The sequence below is a fragment of the Rhinolophus sinicus genome, linkage group LG01 (assembly GCF_036562045.2).
Source record: "Rhinolophus sinicus isolate RSC01 linkage group LG01, ASM3656204v1, whole genome shotgun sequence".
NCBI classification, from domain to species: Eukaryota; Metazoa; Chordata; class Mammalia; order Chiroptera; family Rhinolophidae; genus Rhinolophus; species Rhinolophus sinicus.
In genome coordinates, this window is record NC_133751.1 from 168,159,323 (window position 1) to 168,179,287 (window position 19,965).

General features: G+C 35.3%; 1 pseudogene; it reads left to right on the forward strand.

Moving 5' to 3' along the window:
* Positions 1-6,209: 6,209 nt before the first annotated feature.
* On the forward strand, positions 6,210-8,137 carry LOC109459743 (heat shock cognate 71 kDa protein; annotated as a pseudogene).
* Positions 8,138-19,965: the final 11,828 nt, after the last annotated feature.

Here is a 19,965-nt window from a genome sequence, read left to right on the forward strand (position 1 = left end):
ATCCTAAAATGATACACTAACCACTCATCATTTAGAAATTTGTTAAAACTATAACTGATTTTTTTTCTCATCTATATTTATGGCAGTCAGCTCTCACATGCTCTAAATTAAAACAGTTCTCGTGAATTGTCTCTCCTTGGAGTAGCTTGCCATAAGTTAAACAAACAAGCTCTACAAGTTTTCATTCATAAAATTTCTATGAGTTACTCTAGAGAAGGTCCCTTGTATTTCCTTTTCCTTGAATTAGAAAATAGAAAACAACATTTAGTATTTTTCCACTTCAAAGTAAGAAACCTTGTTCCTATACGAGAGAAATATATTCCTATACTAGTTCAAGAATGGAGGGGGAAAAAACAAAACAACAACAACAAAAACTTATTTCAAACTTGGTGGAGAGAAGAGTAATTGGAATGACAAAAAGTGGGCTTAATAACACCACAATTTTATTTGCACTTCAAAAGAAATGGGCTTTCCAGAAAAGTATTAAATGCCTTCTTTTTTCTTCTTAAAGAAAATAGAACATAATGCTGAAATAATAGCCAAACTTAGAGTAAATGGAGGCACTTATCAGATTTTATGGACAGCTGTTTACTTCCTGACATTTAAAATATCAGGTTTCGAATTTCTGTCTCAAAATGCAGAGTCTATATAGCAAAGATAGTTTATATTGCTCAGATTGAACCATCTGTGGCTTTATTGTTATCTGACAGCACCACAGCAATCAATAGATTGCCTTAGCAGTTTTGTGAAGATAATTCACCATAGAGAAACAATCACTTTCCCTCCTTCATGTTTCACTTGTATTCTCAGTAAAGCCTTCTATGAATTCCCTGTTTAAAATCACAGCACACTTTCCCCACCTCTGGTACTCCCTCCTTATTTTTCTCCATAAGACCTGTGAGAGCTGAAACCATTTACAGTAAACCCACACAGCTTACTGCCTATATTAATAGGACTTTTCGTTTTCCACTGTTTTCATCAACACAATCAAGTGGGCCGAAAGAGGTTATGGCTTTTGAGCTTTTTTGTTGTTATTGCTGTGTTTTCCAGGAATTTCTTGCTCAATAAAAGGAAAGTTACAAATAACTTTATTATTCATTTCAGGAACTTCCTGAAAAACGTATTGCACTTAATATTAGGCTATTAAGCTTTTCAATTGATAATTTCAAATGATTGTTTTCTCTTCTAGACTCTTCTAAACACTTTCCTCAAAACCCTCACTTTGCTATATCCATTAGGCTTAAACTATTATGTCATGATCTTTATCCATTTCTAATCAAACTGTAATATTGAAAAAGTTCACAACTCTGGCTTCTCTGTTCTGACTTGCTAAGACTATGACATTGCTCTCTCTTATCACAGAAAGAAATGATCTCACTTTTATTTTATTAGTAAGTTATTTCCGTGGTGTTTGGGGGAGGCAAGGATTTAACATTTTTAATATATTATGTATTTGTTTATAATCTGTGTTCCAAACTAGAAAATAAAATAAGAATTTTAATTCTTAAGAGTAATTTGAGAGACCTATAATTAAAGACACTAGGGACATAAAGTATGATGCAAGAAATAAGAGCATAAGCATAGGGAAGAAATCATTTCAGATAGTTGAAACTTATTTTCTTTTAACATTTGAAGAGAAATGTTGTATCTTGGGATTTACTCTCTCTGCATTCTAACATACTTTGAGTATAAAAACTACTCAAAAACAGAATAAAACAAAATACAACAAAAGCTCAAAAGCCATGAGCACTTTGTGTTCATTTAAAGGTAAATAAGGAAATTAGTTAGAAACCATAAATTCTATCTTCATCAGTAATTGAACCATGTGGAGAAAGGAAGACAGTAGACAGTAAATAAATTTAGGGGATCATTATAATCCAGGAGGAAAAAACTGTAAGGATGATTCAAGTGAAAATTCAGGCTCAGAAACTGCCCTTTTGCTCACACACTTTTCTGTAGCACTACGTATGTCCTAGGTATGCACTGCTTTGTCTGAGTAATAGATGGGATTAATGGGAGATCACGAGCATGCCAACTTCTTACTTCCCATAGTTAAGAATTCAAAAACATTGAAGAACAATTAAGAACAATGCAGGATGGGATTGAAGGGACTTTCTCCTGGCCCTAGCTTCCTAACAGATACAAAGCAGCTAGTAATGCTGCCCAAGCATTACTGATTGGAAAAAGTCAGTAATTATTGGTATTAGGTCTTTACTAATTCAAATTTCCATCCCAGTAGAGGGTGGAAATTGGGGAGAATAGACGAGTTTATTGCTTTCATTTAAGAGAACGTTACACTCACTGTTCAGATGGCCACATTTTCACCGAAGAGCAAAATATGGAGTTCACAGGTATTCTGAGAGCCGTGGCTGCTTCCCTGTATCCAATATCTCAAAATAGAGAAATATTTGGATTTTAAAGATAAAAGAAGTATATGGATTATTAGGCCAAAAGATGACCTCATATGTTTTAGAAAAAATAAATCTGGCTTATACCAAATACTCTACATCAACATTCAAAACACACTAAGACAGGGGCATATATACTTTGGGTGCATATACTTTGGGATGGATGTTTGTATGTAGGAGGGTAGCCAGAGGATTGATTGCATAGAAAAATGTTAGAATTAGAAAATATTAAGAAAACAGTTCATGATTTAACCGTAAAATAGGCATAGCTAAAGAGAGAATTAGTGAACAAGCATCACAAATGAGTATACTGACTGAAACACAGAACAAAAAGAGAGAAATACAGATGTATACAGATGTATATGATGAAAAAAGGCTACATAAAGTATAAATGAAGTGCTAAAAGAGAATGGGGCAGGAGAAATGTTTGAAGGATTTATGATTAAGAATTCATAATACTGATAAAATAATGCAATCTATTTATTCTATAAGAACTAGGTGCACCAAACTAGAAAAACATGATAAAACCCAGTATTACGCTATCATAGTATAATTGCTGGGAAAAAAATAAAAAAGAAAGATTTTAAAAGCAGCAAGGAAAAAAGACATAGTCAGTTCTGCTATAATGAGACATATGTGTTCCTATAAATGATTTTGCTAAGTAAATAAATGACAAAATTCACAGGTATTATAGGTAAATAGGCTTACAGGCACATAATTCAAAAATCCTGTCATTGACACACGGGAAAAAACAAAAAAATATGGGAATGTAGTAAAATTAATAATACAGCTTTATACACGTTAATGATTAAGAAATGCATAAATAATTCAATAAATATGTCACTTTGCTCTGAAAATTGCCCAAAGTTCAGTTGTGAAGGGAGTGAGGTATGGGAAGAGTTGCAACTGTTACATAATCTCATGGAAATATTTAAAAATGAAGTAGCTCTCTGATTATCAGTCCTTTCAGTGCCTACTTTACAGTTATTTTGAGTACACAATACAAGAAAATCACTTAGAAAAATGTCTGACACTTTATAAATGTTCATCAATTGTCATTAGTCATCAAGGACATACAAATAAAAAACACAGTAAGATAGCACTTGAAACCCACTAAAATGGCTGAAATACAAAGGACTGATTATACCCAATGCTGGCAAGGATGTAGGGCAACTATAATTCTTTAATTTCAGGTGAGAGTTTAAATGGTACAACTACTTTGGAAAACTGTTATATGATTAAATATATATTTATACTATGACCCAGCAATAGGAACTTACTGAGTATAGAATGTATATGCTCACAAAAAGATTTGTAAAACTGATATTTATAGCATTTTTATTCATGATAGTTAAAAGCGGGAAACAACACAAATGCCCGTTGACAGGAGAATGAATATGAAAATTTTAGTATATGCTTACATTGTGAAACTAATAAGTAATAAATGATATAAACTACTGATTTAAAATAATAGAATATTTTAAATTATCATGGATGACTTTTTCAAAAAACCAAAACATTGAGTGAAAGAAGCCAGATGAAACATATTTGATGATTCAATTTACATGCAGTTCCAAAATAGGAAAATTAAAGCTATCGTGATAAAAATCAGATCAGTGGTTACCCAGAGGTCAGGGTATTGAAGGCAAAGGATCAGGAGAAAATTTCAGTGATTATAGGAATAATTTTTATCTTGATTGAGATTGTGGTACCACAGAGTATAAATGTGTTGAAACTCATTACATTGTATTCTTAAAATCTAATCATTTTAATTTATGTAAACTATACCTGAGTAAAATTCATTTAAAAAAAATAAAAAAACCCTGAATGTCCATGAACAAGTGAATGGATAAAACTTTTACAGTATACTCATATAGTGGAATATTTCTTGGACATAAAAATGAATGAACTACTAATTCATGAAACAACATGGTTAAATCTGGAAAACATTGTGTTCCACATAAGAATCCAGATAAAATAGAGCACATGGTATATAATTGCATTTACATGCATTTCTAAAATCAGAAAGGTGCTAAAACTCCAAACAGTGACTGCATTAGGGATTGGACAGACAGGGGGAAAACATAAATTTCTGAGATGATTGGAATGTTTCATATCTTGATTTGCCAAAGCTCATCAAATATACAATTAAATGTATTGATTTTCTTGCATGTTGATTATACTTCAATAATAAACAAGAACATATATATCTATGGGTGTATATTTGATATAATTAGGCTTTTTGGCTATTATTTCACTCTCTAAATATATTCTGATATTTGAGACAGTACTAAATGCCTAACATAAATAAATAAATAAATAAATACAATAAAAATACTAAAAGTTCAAACTACATTTTTGGTAATTTTAAACTACGATGTAAGCTAACTGAAATTTCAACATAAAATTCAAGTTCTCTGAAAATGAATTCAAAATTGAGGAGAATAGGGCGGAAACACTCAGTCAAAGAAAACATGAATGGTTAGAGTTCTTAGATGAAAATATATAAATAATAAAAAGATAGAAATCTCTTTCTTTCCTGATAACTGGATATACTGATTTACCACCTCATAGAAACTAAAATAAAACAAAATATCAATGCACAGTATTTGCTTGATGTTTTGAGTCAGCTTCAAAAAGGCAACCTAGTGTCTTATATATCAAGATCTAATCATGCAGTTCAGTGATCTGCATCTATGACTTTACTGCTTGAGACTCAATTTTGGCCGTTAACTATAACTAAAGATTAAATTGGCACTCAAGTAAATGCATCATTTGTTTAAGGTTTTTTTTTCACTCGTGATGACATAAAAATTACTAGGCAAGTAATGTCTAACTCTCTATAAGACTCCTCTTTTCCATTTCATTTACTAGTTTCAAAAACATGCTTACAAATCAATAATTCCCCTTTAATCTAACATAACGTTTTTCTGTTTTCCCTAACTTTTAGATTATATTCATATTCTAGGGCAAAAGATGGAAATCAATTCAAATATAAGTTGAAAAACCCTAGCTTGCGTTCCAGTGGAGTGCACTCCACACCAAATGTCTGTGGGTCCCGTCTCTCCTTCATGTTGTTCATCAACTGTGTTCCACAATTTAAGATTTCCTGTTGTTGCCAAGTCTCCCTGAAATACTCTAATTGTCGCCTCCACCCATGTATAATTCAGTCTTCATGTCATCTAATTAATATCCAGAAATATACAGTCTATTTGTGATTGTAACATAAGCTCAGCCAAGAAGGAATTCTCTAATCAGTAGTTTTTAGTCATTTTGGGGCTGACAGATGCTTTTGAGAATGTGATAAAAGTATGAACTAACTCTCCCCCAAAAAAACATGTGCACATATATGTAAATTATCAAATTATATGTATTATTATCAAAATGTGTTTATTATTAACAAGTGCAGGGTCCTCAGTGGGTTTTCTGGTCACTAGACTGAGAAATCATTCTTAAGCAGGCATCCATATTTGGTTTTACCTGCTGTTCCCTAGTGCTTTGGCAGGTTCAAATTTCTCTGTAAACCATCATCTGAAGTAGATTTATACTGAAGTTTTATGAAATCCACAGAATTTATTAAGAATAAAAAACTGTGGAATAAACATGCCAAATAATAAATGATATAGACTGTAGTTCTAATATCAGTTTCTAAAACATTAACAACAGAAAAGCTATCACATAAAAACTATGGAGGAACTAGGATAAATTTTAATAATGTTAAGACCAGGAGGGCCTCATTGAATGAGGGGGCAGCTGTCGGGATCTGTCTTCTTCACGAGATGCATTTACACTGAAGCAGCCATGTCTAAAGGACCTGCAATTGGCATTGATCTCTGCACCACCTACTCTTGTGTCGGTGTCTTCCAACATGGAAAAGTGGAAATAATTGCCAATGATCAGGGAAACCAAACCACCCCAAGTTATGTTGTCTTTACTGATACTGAACGATTGATCAGTAATGCTGCAAAGAATCAAGTTGCAATGAACCCCACCAACATGGTTTTTGATACCAAATGCCTGATTGGACGTAGATTTGATGATGCTATTGTTCAATCCAATATGAAGCATTGGCCCTTCATGGTGGTGAATGATGCTGGCAGGCCCAAGATCCAAGTAGAATACAAGGGAGAAACAAAAAAGTCTCTATCCAGAAGTGTCATCTATGGTTTTGACAAAGATGAAGGAAATTGCAGAAGCTTACCTCAGGAATACCACTGCTGTCGTCACAGTACCTTCTTACTTCAGTGACTCTCAGCATCAGGCTACCAAAGATGCCAGAACTATTGCTGGTCTCCATGTTCTTAGAATCATCAATGAGCCAACTGCTACTGCCATTGCTTCCGGCTTAGACAAAATGGTTGGAGCTGAAACAAATGTGCTGATCTTTGACTTGGGAGGTAGTACTTTTGATGTGTCAATTCTCACAATTGAAGATGGAATCTTTGAGGTCAAATCTACAGCTGGGGACACTCACTCAGGTGGAGAATGCTTTGACAACCAAATAATCAGCCATTTCATTGCAGAGTTCAAGCGCAAGCATAAGAAGGACATCAGTGAGAACAAGAGGGCTGTCTGTTGCCTCCATACAGTTTGTGAACATGCTAAGCGTACACTCTGTTCCAGCACCCAAGCCAGTATTGAGATTGATTTGCTCTATGAAAGAATCAACTTCTACACCTCTATCACTTATGCCCGATTTGAAGAACTGAATGCTTACCTTTTTTTGTGGCACCCTGGACCCTGTAGAGAAAGCCCTTCAGGATGCCAAGCTCAACAAGTCCCAGATCCAAGATATTGTCCTGGCGGGTGGTTCTACCCATATCCTAAAGATTCAGAAACTCCTACAGGACTTCTTCAATGGAAAAGAGTTGAATAAGAGCATCAACCCTGATGAGGCTGTGCTTGTGGTGCAGCTCTCCTGGCAGCCATCCTATCTGGAGACAAGTCTGAAAATGTTCAAGATTTGCTCCTGTTGGATGTCACTCCTCTTTCCCTTGGCATTGAAACTGCTGGTGGAGTCATGACTGTCATCATCAGGCGCAATGCTACCATTCCTATCAAGCAGACACAGACTTTTATTACCTCCTCTGACAACCAGCCTGGTGTGCTCATTCAGGTTTATCAAGGTGAGCAGGCCATGACCAAAGATAACAATTTGCTTGGCAAGTTTGAACTCACAGGCATCCCTCCTGCATGCCGTGGTGCTCCTCTGATTGAAGTCACTTTTGATATTGATGCCAGTGGCATCCTCAGTGTCTCTGCTGTGGATAAGAGTACAGGGAAAGAGAACAAGATTACCATCACTAACGTCAAGAATTATCTGAGCAAGGACGACATTGAATGCATGGTCCAGAAAGCTGAGAAGTACAAAGCTGAAGATGACAAGCAGAGGGACAAGTTGCCTTCCAAGAATTCACTTGAATCCTATGCATTCAACATGAAAGCAATTGTTGAAGATGAAAAAATCCAAGGCAAGATCAATGATGAGAACAGAAGATTCTTGAAAAGTACAATGAAATCGTCAATTGCCTTATTAAGAACCAGACTGCAGAGGAGGAAGAATTTGAACATCAGCAGAAAGAGCTGGAAAAAGTCTGCAATCCCATCATTACCAAGCTGTACCACAGTGCAGGAGGCATGTCAGAAGGAATGCTGGGGGCTTCCCTGGTGGTGGAGCCCCTCCTTCTGGTAGTGCCTCTTCTGGACCCACCATTGAAGAGGTTGATTAAGCCAAACTTGAACATAGATTTGACATTGTTCCACACAAAATACAGAAGGACCCAAATTTGTAGCAAATTCACAACAGTTTTAAAGTTGGGCTGCTATATAGTAAAACAAAACAAAACTGGGCATTCTTGATACTTGAATATGGAATATGTGCACAGGGAAAGGAAATAATGATGTACTTTATAAGCACTGTGTAGTAAAGTGGAAAATGCGATGTCTTAAATAAAACTCTTTAATATTGGGGAAAAAAAAAAAAAAAACCAGGAAAGCAGGAATATTTTCCTCCCTGATGCGCTAAATGTAATGAAGTCCTTTGTTCTTTCTCAATTAGAGAAGTTTCTTGACACTTCTTTATATAAGCAGAAAAAGAAGATCACCTCAGAACAGACCTTTGTTCTTTAGGGAACTTTGACAAGCTCTGAGTTTACACAAATTTAAATAAAATAAACACTTTGTGCAAAAAAAAAAGTTTGTCAACATAGCATGACTGTATGCCTTGTTATTAATACTCAGGAATCAGAAGAGAATGGACCTATTTATGTAAGAAAACTAGAGGTCTTCCTCGTGGCAGGAGTGAGCAAGGTAACTGGTCAAACACAATCTCCCTCTCCCTAAGGTTCAAAGTTCTCAAAAATCTGTCAGATGGATTTTGGTATTCTTGATTATTTACTATAATTTGCTATCATACATAGCATTAATTGTCTGACCATGAGAGAAAAGAGAGTCAGAGTTATGATAAGGCTTAACAAAAGGACATGAAGTTCCTCACAGCTTATGCAATTTGGGAAAAATGATGTGTAGACCTAGAAGCTCAGAGCTAGAGAATTATAGTGGTCCAAGGAAGGTCGTCTGTTACCTACTATTGGTTCCACTTCTCTGAGTGAACCCTGATGGAATTTGGCACTGAGAGTGATTCCAGAGAAACAGACTCCTAAGGGTGAGTTCTCTGAATTGTTTCTAGGATTTATGAAATGAGATCTCTGATCTGATTTGATATAAAAGCATTAATGACTCTGCTTCTAGTGGTAAAGAAGGCATTGATGGGCCACAACATCCGCTGGAAAATACTTACTCAAGTTATCATGCTTAGATATTTGTAATCAAGTGTCCACAAAAGGCAAAGCTCTAAGTGATTATGTATTTGTTCCCATAGATTATTTTAGTGAACATAAACAGAATAATGCAGATGGTTGATTGGTTGCTTCAGCTGCACTGGAAAGCTTAAAGAAAAATAAAAAGGACAAGCTCAGAGCTTTAAATTTCCAGTTTAAAGCCTTGCATAAGGGACCTGAAAGCCTCTATGACTTTCCTGCAAGAAAGTCTTCTTCCTATAGCCAGAGCCAATACTTCTGAAAACCAAAATAAGCAAACTGAACTCTTAAACTTGTGAGGTCTCTTGCTCAAGTTAGGGAATTGATTACAAAGGAATGAGATTCTAACAATTGGAATGGGATTAGAGGACAGATTCCAACAAATATGGGAAACTTGCCGTAGGCTGAGAGAACTGCTCAGCTGTGAACATGTGCTATATTTCCTGCAAAAGGAAATATGACTCAAAAGAGCCCAGAAAGCAGAGCTCAGAACCTTGGAAAATTATTCCCAAGCCTTCAGACCATTCAACTAACTTCCAGCATTATTCCATATGGGTTTCAGAAATTCTATGGGCCAATGATTCACTCAAGCCTCCCATTTCTCACATTTAGAACAGGAATGTCTGTAGTGGTTGTCCTATGTCCATCACACCATTGCATGTCAGATGTGTGGGAGCACTTAACTCATCTGTTCAGTTTCACAGATCAAAATGAACTGTGCTCAAAGAGCTGTACCATATCTGATGAGCTTTGTCAATACCTGGACCTGATTTTAAGGACAAGATTATGGACTTTGAGCTGATGATACAATGAGATGAGACTTTGGGCAGCTTGGGAGGCAGAGAGTGTATTTTGTATGTAGGAGGGATGTGAATCATTGGGGGCCAGAGGGCAGACTGTGGAAGCCAGCGTCCAATATGGTCTCCAGTCATCTACCTCTAGAAATTCAGCCTTTTGTATAATTCCCTCCCCTTGTGTGTGAGCTGGATTTCGTGACTCGGTTCTAAAAAATACTATATAAGTAATAATACAGAGGGTGCCCAAAAAATGCATACACATTTTAAGAAAGGAAAACTGTATTAGAAGTGTAATACTCAATAAATACTGATAACAAAGGATGAATATAAGTAACTTTCAACTTCTGCAATTACAAGAGGTGCTCAAAGTGGTTACCATCAGCATCCAGACACTTCTGATTATGGCGAACTACTGCTTGAGCAACTGACCAAAGCGTTCACGTGTATACATTTTTTTGGCAGCCCCAGTATATCACTTCTGAAATTAGCTTATAAGCATCCGAGGTGCTTTCTTACTCACTCCCTCTGAGAACACCTGGTGTAGGTGAAGGCAGCTGCCATGTTGTGAGGTTTCTTATAGCAAGACCCACAGAGAGAGCCAACATCCAGTTATGAATTGAACCCTCAGTCCTATAGCCCACAAGGAACTGAGGTCTGCCAAAAATCTTGCAAGTGACTTTGAGAGCAGATTTCTACTCTAGTCAAGCCTTCAGATAAGAATGCAGGCCCAGCACCCAGTGTGGCCGCCAAGTCATGAGAGCCCTTGAGTCACAATTATCCATTTAAGCTGCTCCTGAACTCATGATCCACAGGAATTGTGAGGTAATGTTTGCAGTTTCAAGCTGCTAAATTTTGGAATAATTTGTAGCACAATATGTACTAATATACTACTTCTAAAATAAACAAACAGAATTATAAGACTATGTTTCCAATAGCAGTATCTTAGGTTTTCCATAAAGCAACTGAAAAGTCAACCTAGCAGCCTTTCCAAGGGAAGGATATCTTTTCTGCTCTGGTTCCCATTGTATATGTTGCTCATTTTCACTCTTTTCTGGATCTAATATTCTTTTATTTTTCACATCTTCACTATTAGAATTCCACTTATTTGTTTCAATGCCTGTACTATTAAGTTTTAGCCTTCGTATGTTCAATGCTGCAAGTACACCTTAAGCACTGGATCTTTATCAATTCATTTTCAAGGCAGAGTCTATTTCTAGTGTGTTCTACAAAATACCAGCTATAGGCTTTACTTGTTAACCATGGGAATGACTGTGGTCTGTTTGCTTGGCCCTGCAGTTCCTTCTGCAGACTAATCAGTCAGCCTTTTTCATTTATATTTTTTCAGTCAGTTGTGTCATTTCTGTATGCTGAGGCAAATGCGAGTTGTTATTCTCATTATAAGCAGGAAGAAAAGGGAGGCAAAGCATGCCTATAATCTTATATAGTTGTGCAATAGCTCTTTTACTGAAAATTGATTTCGGGATAAGAATACCTCCAGGTTTTAGGCCCAATTCATGTGTGTTGTCCCAGCATCATTGTTAGCACATCCTTTCATTCTAGAAAGTGTCCAGATATAAATGATAATTTTTGACAACTGCATTTATAATCCCAATTGTTCAATCTAGAGAGGCAGTGTTGAACTGTGATAAGGAGTGCCAGTTCTGTCACCAGAAAACTGTAATTGAAATCCGAATGCCACCTTTTTTCAGGTTTTGGCTCTCAGGCAAATTACTTACCTGCTCCTCATCTCCAAAATAGGAAGAAAAAAAAAAAATACTAATAGGAACTTATAAATTTGTATGAGCACTCAATAAGTTAATAAATGTAAACTCCTAGTATCACAATACAGCAAGTCATAATCTTTTTGCTAATAGAAAGTCTTGCCTTCAATCTGTAAAAAATTACACCTGTGAAGCACAATAATGCTTTATAAAACAAGGTATGTCTATAATGGTCATACAGTAATCACTCAATAAATGATTAGTGTCATGGTTAATTTTCTGTGTTAATTTGACTGGGCCATGAAGTACTCATATACTTGATTAAATATTATCCTGGCTGTTCTGTAAGTAAGGTTGTATTTGGATGAAATTAGCATTGGCATTGGTAGACTGAGTAAAGCAGACTGTCCTCCCTAATGTGGGTGGGCTTCATCCAATCAATTAAAGGCCTAACTAGAATAAAAAGGTTGACCCTCCCCTGAGTAAGAGAGAATTCTTTCTGGCTGACTACCATCAAAGTGGGACATTGGCCTTTTCCTTACTTTGGACTTGAACTGAAAAATCAGTATTTCCTGAACCTTGAGGTTGCAGGCCTTCAAACTGAAACGACACCATTGGATCTCCTAGGACTCTGCCTTGCCAACTCACCCTGTAGATCTTGGGACTCCATAACTTTGTGAGCCAATTCCTTAAAACAAACCAACATCCTATTGGTTCTGTTTCTCTGGAGAACCCTGACTAGTACAAGTATTAAACAGGCTATGACAAAATTGCTTAGTAACCAACTGTATGCTAAAAAAGGAAGAGAACACATTCTTCAACTTTTCCACCTGTAGCTTTTTTAAAAAGTGAAATTTAACACTGATCTTGAGCAAATCCAGTTATAAAATATTTTGTAGGGATTATGACTAAATTAACATAGATGAAAAAGAAAAGTAGAATACTATCATTAAGGGATTGTGTTCTTAGACTTTTGTTTTGATATAATGATGGAGATGATGATGGTGGTGGCTATGATTGTGGAAATCAAAAAATTGTTACAGTCATCATTTTCTTAAAGTAAAGCTGCCAAGATTTGAATCCAGCTGTGAGGTAGACAATATTTTAAAAAGTCAAAAAACAATGCCTTCCTGATCATTAAAAACAGATTACTCAAAATAAAATAATAATGAAGCACAACTTAACCTATTAGACTAGCAAAGTATTTTCTTTTCAAATAACAATAACTGGTTTTGAATAGTATCCTGTGAAATGGGTAGTTTCTTAAGTTTAAAGCAATTACAACCTTAGAACTAATTTAACTTTAAAAAGGCTTATCTAGGAAAGTAATCAGACATGCACACTCAAGAAACAAACAAGAAATTATTCTAGTCTTATTTGAAAGAGTGAATGATTGAAAAAGCAATGATTATTCAAACTATATCACATTACTTTAAGAGACTATTATGCAAGTATTAAAATTACGATTATGAAAAACTTCTCATGGCATACCAAAATAATGTTAATTGATAAAAAATAAGGTACAATATAATTACAACCAATTTTTTAAAAATTTTAGATTAGGCAAATAGAGCATAATGTTAATTTTATTTCTGGGTAAGATCATACTTTTTTAAGATAACGTCCTCAAAATTTTAAAATATATTTTCCCAAATTTTCACCAATATGCAACACTAATTACATGAGGAAGGGAATAAACTACAAATACTATAAACAATAAACAAAAAAATGGTCTGCTTATTTGTTGTTACATATTTTGTACTCAGCAGCATGCCTATAAGGAATGTACAGTCTGACTGAGGAATAAATAAAATATTTACTGAACGAAGATGAGCTTGGTATTTGCCATGTTGACTTTAAAGCACAATAGGAATTAATGCAATTTCTTGGGTTATCCAGATATGTGAGCTATGAAATACCTGTCACTTTGAGAGCCAATTTTGCAGAAAATATAAGCTTTTCAACATCAGGAGCAAAGTAGAAACTTGTATTTCCCACACAAAATCCATAATATGAACACTGGGAGAATATAACTGAGTGAATGTATCAAAGTACTAAATTATTGTAAGTGCATTATTTCTTAATTTCCACAGTAATGATACCATTTCACTGAACTTTAAATTCTTGGTTGTTTCCTTGAATACAAATTAATAGACGTACAAATTCCATCAACTTCAACTCACTATACTGTTCTAAGTAAAAGTCTCCATTAAAATCACCCATAAAGGATAACCATTGTTAATAGTTCATGTTTTTTCTTCTAAATGTCTTTCTAAGTAGCTATACCTCTCTCTCTCTCTCTCTCTCTCTCTCTCTCTCTCTCTCTCATCAGTTCTATGTTATAGAAACTATAAAATTATTTTACACACACACACACACACACACACACACACACACACACTATATCTAAATCTTTCTATCTAAAATGATGTTAATGTCCCCTCGGCTTTCAGGAATAGACTAAAATGTGGCAATTGCCCTTACAGGCACTTGCAACAATCAGAGAGCAGATTTTGATAGACTGTTTTTAAATACGTTTAAAATAATTCGTAACTGTTGTCCTCTGCAGTGTGAGTTTTCTGCTCCTCCCATCAAGGCCTGAAGTTTATAACCCCACTCCTTGAATATCAAGTCACTTTCTGACTTGCTTTCACCAATAGAATGTGGTTAAAGAGATGTTATTTGACTTCAGAGCCTATACCTAAGAGAAATTTAACATTTGGCAAATTCTTATCCTGTCCACATTGTAAAAATTGAGAAAGCATGTTCTGAAGAGAACACTAAGGGTGTGAATACACATCCTTTGAAAGATTAATAAGGTAAAATCTCAGACCATTCACAATTCTTGACAACTTTCATCCTCCAATAAACGAGACTGGCTGTGACTGGCAGTCTCAATGTGGCCTCATGATGGCCACTGCCTGGTGCTCAAACCCATTTGGATTTCCCTGCCCTTGAGTATGGGTTGAAGCTGTGACTTACTTTAAACCATCAGAATATGGAAAAGGGCATGAGACACGTGATTGTGATATGTGAGTGCATGACATAAGACTGCAGTGATCACCTTTTGGGTCTTTCTTCCTGGCTGACTTTAAGGGAGCAGTCATATGGAGGAGTCCCACACGGCAAGAAATGCGGTAAGCCTCTAGAACTAAGAAGTGCATTCCTCCAATAACCGAATGAACTAGAAGCCCATCTTTACTCAGTCAAACCTCAGATAAGACTGCAGCCCCAGCTGACACTTTGATTGCAGCTTTGTGAGACCCTAATGGGAACACTGAGCTAAACTGTACCTAGACTCCCGAACCACACAGAAACTAGGATGAAATAAGTATCACCAAGCTGGTGGTGACATTGTAATGCAGCAACAGGTAGCTAACCCATTGCCTTTCTCACAGGGAAGCATTCCAAGGGAACACAAGTGGAAGATACAAGATCTCTGAGGTATATGCTCTGAAGTCAAATAACATCTCTCTAACCACATTCTATTGGTGAAAGCAAGTCAGAAAGTAATTTGATATTCAAGGAGTGGGGTTATAAACTCCAAGCCTTGATGGGAGGAGCAGAAAACTCACACTGCAGAGGACAACAGTTATGAATTATTTTAAACATCTTTAAAAACAACCTACCAAAGTCTGCTGTCTGATTGTTGCGAGTGCCGGTAAGGGCAATCGCCACATTTCAGTCTTTTCCTGAAAGCCAAGGGGACATTAATCCCTCCTCAGGGCCCTGCGTCCCAGTGTGGTACTCGTGACGCAAGTGAGGAACAAAGTCCTGACACACAGGTTCAGATAGAGTAGCACAGCTTTATTAGGGAACCAATGTCCCTCCAGAGGCCAATGCTCTCTTAAGCACACAAGGTTATACAGAATAGAATGGACTTGAATAACGAACCAAATTCCAGGGTCAGTTGAGATGGAGAATGTCCCTCGGCCTGGAGAGGCGACTGGGCCCACTACGGGTCTGAGGCAAGCTGGTCTTGCAAGGAAGAGCTTCGGAGAGTCTTCTCTCCACTCACAGATGACTTCTTGCCACTCACAGATGACTCTGTCAGATAGTGTCTCGCTCAGAGCTTCACAGAGGGTCTTAGCCAGAGCGCCCAGTCAGACTTACTCACAGCATCGCTCTAGAGTTCTGCTTTTATCCTTTTCTCCTTGGAATTGTTTACTTCTTGGGTGATAACCAGAAGTGGTTTTCCAGGAGTTGTTTATATCTTAGGTGATAACCAGAAGATGTTTGCCAGAACTTGTTTGGTAAAGGTGTTTATCACTCAATTTTCTTATGCTCAGTTTTACACAAAAACGTGTTTTTTACTTCACTCTTATCCGTCTCAAACATGTGCGGCCATTGTCTTGTCCCTACTAGTAAACACCTTGTTTTCCAAACCTCAATACAACATATATAATACATTTTATATGCTCTATACACAGATCTTGGTAATCCATGTCCTGGCCATATGCAAAATAAACTCATTCCCGTCTCTCACTGATCATGGCTCACGGATCATGGCTTCAGGCTCAAAGTCCAGGAGATGCAGATTAGGCCGGAGTCAATGAAACTGACTGAAATACAGCACTATCATTTTAACGGTTTTAAAAATTGTTTTATTTTCCCTTTTTTTGTGGATAAAAGAAATATAGAAGGAAATGTTCCTTGTTAATGTAACACATTATATACAATCAAAACAACAAATAACTGGATGAGAGCCCACCCCTAAAAATGGAAGCGTATTGCTATCTTCCACTTCAAGTTTACTCCTCCTTTCTCTCCAAGCTCTCAACTTAGTTTTTCTTTCTGTCTTAAACCTTTCCTCCCCATGAAACAACTAAAACCACCACTGAAATCATTGGCTCAAGCGCTTCCCTTTAGCCAGTAAGAGTTTATAGTCCGCCTTTCTTGAAAGTGGCAGCAATGACGTTAGCTGCAAGCAAATATACCAAGAGCATGTTAGAACAGGAAGGGAGAATGTAATCATCCTAGCCTAGTAATAGGAATTAATGAAGTACATACAGATTATTGAAGTTTTTTGGTTGACATTGTTATCACTATTTTATTATCTTTTTCTTTAAGTAAAGTAACTATAATTTCAGTCAATGGAACATGCATGTTTTCGAAACTATGCGCAGCTCCCTTTACGAGAAATATGCTACCTTCCTTCTTGCTAGCTTCTAGTCTCTCCCACAGATTCTTTTTGTGGGAATGAGAAAACAGCTGAAGATTAATGTTAAATAAATCTGCCCTGTTACTCATACTCGGGTGCAGAGGTTGGCGAACTTTTTTGTAGAGTTAGATAGTAAATATTTTAGGCTTCAGGTGGCCACATGTTGCCTCATGCAACTACTTAACTCTGCCACAGCAGCCTGCAAGCAGCCATGGACAATGTGGAAACACATAGGTGTGCTGTTTTACAAAAATAGTGGGGCTGTAGTTTACCAGCAAGCTGTAGTTTGCAGACTCTTGCCTTAGAACAGCACTGTCACTTAGAAATATATGAGCCACATATCCAGTTTTACATTTTCTAGTAGCCTCATTTGAAAAACGAAACAGTAACAGGTAAAATTAAGCTTAATGCTATATTTCGTTTAACCTGCTATATACAAAATATTATCATTTCAACGTGTAATTGATATATAAAATTACAGTAATTTTCTTATCAAATTTTTATATTGGATGTATGTTTCACATCTTAATACTATCTTTTTAAAAAATATACCTAAATTATTCTTTTTTTTTGTTGCTATTTTGTATGAACTTCAAATTTAGTGTGTATCTTATACTTTCAGCACATCTCAATTTGGACTTGTCACATTTCACATGCTTCATAGCCATGTGTATCTAGTGGCATAGCCTTCGAGTATGAATAAATGGAAACAACAAAAATATTATCCAAAAGCTATTTTGAGCTTCCTTTTGCCATTTCATTTTCTCTTCTATTATGTCTAAATTAGAAATTTTAAATAGATACTTTAAGATTCAACAAGAAAAATTCATATAGTGTTTTTCTCACTTTACCTGACAAGGGGCGTACACATAGTGGTTGAGTATTTTTATAGTGAATTTCTGGAGTTTTGTGATCACACAAAATAATCTGGTCTCTTGTTAATCATGTACAATTCTCCTAGAGGTTCTATTTTAATAGATCTGGATTTGGCCTAAAAATTTATACCTAATAAATATCCTATATGATTTTTTAAAACCCAGACATGTTTGTACAAAGTTATCTAGTGAAAACTATACATGTGCAAATACACTGATTCATACAATAACCTGGAAACTAAAATTAAGCTTATTCTTTAAACATTTGCACAAAAACAACAACAAAAAAAAAACCTTATTCCTTGGTATTAAGTGGATTTTGGAAAATTTTCATCATTCCTTTACTCAACAGTCCTTATCCATTCTCCGTTTTATCTGCTTTATTTTCTCATTTATCCTTTCTTGGTTTTATTTCCCCTTCATTTTCTTGTTACTCTTTGCAACCTGAAATTCTTTCTTCATGTGGCTTTTCTCTTACCACCCCCAGGATTTTACTATCAACTTCTCACTAACAGATTTACTCTCTTTCCTTTATCCTTACTCTCACATCCATACTTGGTTTTCTTAGTGCCACCATATTTCTTATAACATTCCTGGATTTTTATAAAAATCTCCATCTATGTCTATGATTTAAATCACTTCAATAACCAGCTTTCACTTTATGCAGTTCCAAATTCTTCTTCAATAACACTGACTGACGTAGAGCATGAGATTTCATCAATTTGCCATAGACTTTTAAAAATGAAGCAAACCTTAAAAATAGTTCCTGCCCTTAGAGATCCCTCAGCAAGCGGAGAAAAATTTTCACTTATGTAATACATTTCAGAATGTTTCCTGAAGATGGGTGACTTGCGGTTTTCTACATTAGTTTTCAACAGCTACAGTAATTTGGTAAATATAAAACCAAGTGATAAATTTGAAACACTGTGTAAATTTTAATTGAAGAACAGAAAGAGAACATGAGAGAAAGTAACATAGAAAAATAAAGAAGCAGAGATGAGAGTCAGAGAAAGGCAAAGAGGGACAGACATAAACAAAGACAGAGAAAAAACAGAGGCAAAGAAAGAATAAAGACAAAGAGAGAGACGGGAAGGAAGACATTAAAAAAGAGGCAAGGGAAAAAAACTGGACAGGAAATAAATGAAAATAACATAATTAAGTATCTTTGGATAACATCACTATAACATATTTTCATTTTCTATACTTTATTTTTCATGTTTCCTACATGTAAGCATCCATTACTTTTATAATTAAAGATATATTTTATGTCACAGTAAGAAAAATAATACAGTTTTTGACAATTTAATATAAATACTAAATAATCTTCCCCATCCTAATGTAAAAATATGGCATATATTTACATTCTTGATCTGAAAAAAAAAAAGGTTTTTAAATAATAGATGAACCTAAGTGTTTTATCATAAATATGAGTTTTAATCTCAGAGCTGATTTAACAGAGTAATAATTGAGCTTTTGCAACTGAATGTGAGCTCTCAAAATTTTAAATGCTCTTGTTGTCTATAAGTGTTAGTTTTCTCATCATTTTTCTAACAAGTAAAGTTGTGAGAGTATCTAAAATCTTGACAGTAAAGATCAAAATATAACTTTAAATCTATTGCCCTAGAAAACTCTCATATATTATTAAAAGAAAAATAAATTAGAAATTATTTTTAAAACAAATTAACAAAAGAAGTTTAATACTGTGAGAAATCACAAACTCAATATTATGTTTAATTCATATTTTATAATATTGTTTTCCTTGGATTTCCTAAATTCTAAGACAGTCTTCCTTCAGGGCTTATCTATCTTCTTCTTAAGAACTACATTGCCTAAATCAACTGTTTAGTCACTTAATAAATATATTTTATGTTTTTAAAATTGTTCTAAACCCTTGCTATAAAACATAATTTAAGATCTTGTAAAATAATAGCTACCATTTAGTGTTATAAAGACTCTAGCAAAGGTAGGAATGAAGGATGATATTCAGCATACTCATGCATCTAGATGACATTTCAGAAACAGTAAGTGCCCCTAAATATATATTTGTAATTAATACATTGGGTAATACATAGTCAATTTATCTCTGATTTATGTAGAATTGATTTGCCCTGTTTTTCATAAACTAAAAAGCAATATTGGCATGTCCAATTCCTTTGTATATAACTTAGTAATGTATCTTGGGAGA